This window comes from Terrapene carolina, unplaced genomic scaffold, assembly GCF_002925995.2.
Source record: "Terrapene carolina triunguis isolate 2854851 unplaced genomic scaffold, T_m_triunguis-2.0 Scaffold10278, whole genome shotgun sequence".
In the NCBI taxonomy this organism is placed as follows: Eukaryota; Metazoa; Chordata; order Testudines; family Emydidae; genus Terrapene; species Terrapene triunguis.
Window position 1 is genome coordinate 4,071 of NW_020674629.1, and position 4,454 is coordinate 8,524.

Here is a 4,454-nt window from a genome sequence, read left to right on the forward strand (position 1 = left end):
CTCCAGGGATAGAAGCTTGGCACAGTGACCTGGGTGACATGGCAGCTAAAGGGCAGGTAACATTTAGAAGAACAATCTCAGACATACTTGAAAAGATTAGCTTTAACATTTAAAAGCTGTTCATTCGTCTTTAGTGGATGGAAATCAAGATGTTGCTTTCCTTTGCCCTCCTTACTCTGCTTCTTCCCTTCTTTACCCTCATATCCAATTCGTTTACCTTTCTGTTCTTCTTTTTTTTAATTCTCTCATTACTTTTGTTTCTGTGTGTGAGGGAAATCAATAAAATATAAATAAATCAATAAATAAAAATAAATATGCACACTTAAAAGTGAATTACAGTAACTGAGTTAACATGAAAAATAAAATGAAGATTTAAGCTTTTTGAGGAGTTAATTAGGAAACAATTCCCCTCTCACTTACCCTAAATCAGGAATAACTGCACTGAATTCAATAGAGCTGCATTGCTATAAAACTGGGGTTAATGAGAGGAGAATAACGCCAAAAGAGAGGCGTCGTCTTCTTCAATTTTTAATGTCTCTATATAGATTCATGCCCAATGCACCTGCACAGACACAGATTATCATTTTCACAGCACTATTCCCCATGTGCTGCGTTGCAATCACCTCCATATATATTTTGGTGACCATGTGGGATTTGTTCCCAAAGAGCATCTGCTGTGATGTTGCCCAGCAACCTGAGCCATCCTTAGTAGTAAGTGACAAAGAGATCAGCCTTCCATAACAACACAAGTTTTTCTTCTCCATATGATACAGGAATGGGTTTTAGAACAGAGAGCTTCAATCCATGGAGACTGGAAGAGCTGAGGAGAGGCCGATTGGTCATCAGACAAATCAGCAGAGAGGTGCAATAGGATCATCATTCTGTAGCCATTGCCAGCCTGGGGCACCAGGGTTATTGGCGACCCTCCATCACCCTCATTTCATGCTAGAAAGCAGATTCAGTTTTGCTGTATCTCCAGTATCTTTGATGGAGTTGGACCATCATTACCTCTTTCCTATTACTTCTTTCCTTTAACATTTCAGGATCTCCCTCAGTTTTTCCACATTTTTCCCATGTGTTTGTGGTCAGAATTTATTGGTGACTCATGGAGGTATATTTTAGACAGTAGCTTTCCCTTATTTATTCTAAAAGATCTTGTATGTTATGAAGGCTACTGTTAAACAAACGAACAAAAAACATCACCAGGATGTAACGTTGAGGGAAAATAATAAGAATAATAATTGGAGCACTCATGAAAAAGTATGCATGTTTTAAATTTAGTAATGAGAAGTCAATGGGTAAGTCTTTCCAGAATCCTACACATGATGATATGCAATTTGGAAAGATTAGATAGATAGTTAGATTTAAAGAGTCTGGATTTTCAAAAAGTGCTGAGCACCTGCCTTTTGGAAATCAGGCACCTTTAAGGTTTTTGAAGTTGGGATCACAAATTCACTAGTCCCTTTTGAAAATCTTAGCCCAGCCTGGTTTCTAGAAACATAGACCAGATTCATTGATATGCTCTGACTACTCCACACCACTGATGGAAATTGAGGGTATGTCTACACTACAAACACCAGAGTAACACACCTGTATCACTGCAGCTGCACAACGGTAGTGTAGATACTTGCTACAGCGATGGAAGGGTTTTCTCTGTCGCTGTCGAAAGTCCACCCCCTCGAAAGGCGGTAGCTAGGATGACGGAAGAATTCTATACCGGGTGTCTATACTGGGGCTTAGGTCGGCTGAGCCATGTCTTTCAAGGGGGTGCATGTATCAGCCGGAGATCCATAGTGAGTTAGACCCAATGGTCAGGTTGCTGGAAGGTCTCAAAACATTTTCTTGCATTTGAATGTCCCCAGACTTTGGATCTGGATTTTGCACCTTGGAACCATTGCTACTGAAAACTGAAGTGAGGAGATAGTCATTGAAACATCCAGATATCTCTTCTTCTTCCAATGTTCTGTGAACAATAACGACCTTCACTCCAATCACTTACAGACTTAAAACCTGAACACAGAATTAAGAAGTTAGAACTGATCAAATTTGTTTTAATGTCTTCATAAATATGTAAACAAATAAAAACCAAGAGTTCAGATTGCTTTGATTCTTTGGGAACTGTGTTATGTCTTTCTTCTGATTATTTAGAAATCAGCACCATATTTGTGAATACATTCATGAGTGTCATGGCAGTGCAGACATCTGGAAAAATTGAACCAAGAGTAACTAATAGAATAGCATCTCCCTGAGTCTGCAGAGAGCCTGAACCAATCTCCCTGAGAGGGGAAGCTTCCCCGAGTCTGACCAATGCAGTAACATCTACCTGAGTCTGGAGCGGGCCTGAAACAATCACTCTAAGATGGATACATTTTGTTGTTGATAAAATCCTATTTTCTGAAAATCCTTTTATCAGGATATTTTTCAAAAATTCTAATTTAGGCGTCTTTGAAAATCCATCCCCTTTTGTTCCAATTTACTGTGAATTATTAGGAAGCTGTGAGACATACCCAGGAGATTTCTGATGCATTATAGGTTTTATTTATTGAATGTTCAATGGACAGCACAAAAGAAGGTTGCACCGTCTTATTACAAACATACCAGGACCAGTGATACAGAAATTAATGAGCACAAGAAGCAAAAGAAGAGGACTTTATTACAAATAATAGGTCAGATTGTGATCTCAGTAGGAAGACAAAGGAACAGCTTCCCAGATGGCTTAAATCAGTGGCTTCTTTGGAGTCAGTTGGCCAGATCGCCACCTGGTAAAAATCAGTGACACTCCACTGGAGGTCAATGGATGAGCTAGATAGAAAAAACAAAATGTATATAGCTCGAGTCCCAACTACACTAATGCAGTTGTGCCACTGTAGCGCTTCTGATGAAGACACTCTAAGCTGACGGGAGAGAGCTTTCCCAATGGTTTAGTAACTCCACCGCTGCAAAAGGCTCTCCCACCAACATAGCACTGTCTACATGTGGGGATTAAGGTTGCTATAACTACGTCGCGCAGGGGTGTGGATTTTTCACACCCCTGAGCGATGTAGTTATACTGAAGTAAGTGTGTTGTATCGACCTGGCCTAAGACAGCATGAAAATTACTCTATACCCTGGTGGTTAGAGCAATTACCTAGGAAGGGAGTGGCCCAGAATCCCATTCCTTTGACCTTTTGTTATTCAGCCACAGTGGAACAGCTTCAGTAGGAGCGACTGAGGGTACACCATGTCAGAATATCCCAAAGCCCAGTGGTTCTGGCACTCACCTGAAAAGTGGCAGATCCCTGTTCAAATTCCTTTTCCCCCACAGACGGGGGGAACTTGAAGGGGGGGGTCTCCTGCATTCCAGGGGAGTGCTCTAAGATTTGGGCTAGAAGTCACTATGGAATTCATCTTCCTCCCACCCCAGCTTCTTGCAAGAAACATTAGGCTCCTAACTCAAAGAGAAGGTTCACAGCTGAGCATTCCAAGCAAAAGTAGGCACTGAACTCCCTGCAAGGGGCTGGGCATAGCACACAGCCCTATCCTTGGCATCTCCTATGGGCTAACTCGGTCAACTCCCAGCATGTGCTGGCTTTTATGGATCCCATTCTTAGTTGTCTATCCCTCCCATTCATTGCATAGGGGCCTGGGCACCTAATTCAGGCTTTGTGATCCCAGTGATTTTCTAGGCACCTAAAAGTTAGGTGTGGTGACTCACCTAAAACTCAACACGCAGAAGGAAAGAGGGTTGTAAAGTGTTATTGTCACACACAGCACAAGAAAACATATTTGGAAATTAACAAGCAAGAAAAAAACTCACCATGATAAATAACAGGCCAGATTCTAACCTCAGTGTAAATGTGGAGTAACATCATCAGCTTCAGTAAAGTTACTCCACATTTACCAGGGGGTGTAAATGTGATTGTAACATGGCTTAGAGCTGGGCACAAAAATCTTTTCTTACTTTCTTTCCCTTTGTAAACAGAAAAATCTTGCAGACACATTTGTTTTCCAGGCAGCTGTAATATTATGATTCTGTACAGTGTAAATTTCTGTGTTAGAATTTGTAAGCTACATATACATATATGTTGGTTAGTCAATGCTCACATGGCACCACTCTATGTATCTATCTAGGGTAGGATTCCCAAAGTATTTAAGACATATAGGAGATAGGTGCTCAGGTCACTTTCGACGGAATATGCTCTTCGTACTCCCTTAACACATTTTAAACATCCCACCTCTTAGGGAGGGAGGACACAGGATGGCATAAGGGGGATTATAAGGGAAAATAGGAACGGACAGGGGTTGCGACTAGAGGGAACAGGGGATAGATTAGTAGATCGCACTGTCACCAGGCAAAGGCAGGTTTATGTGATTGGGGACTCCTTACTGAGGAGGTTAGACAGGCCTGTGACCAGGGCGGACCCAGAGAACAGAAGGGTGTGCTGTCTGCCGGGCGCTAAGATTCGGGATGTGGA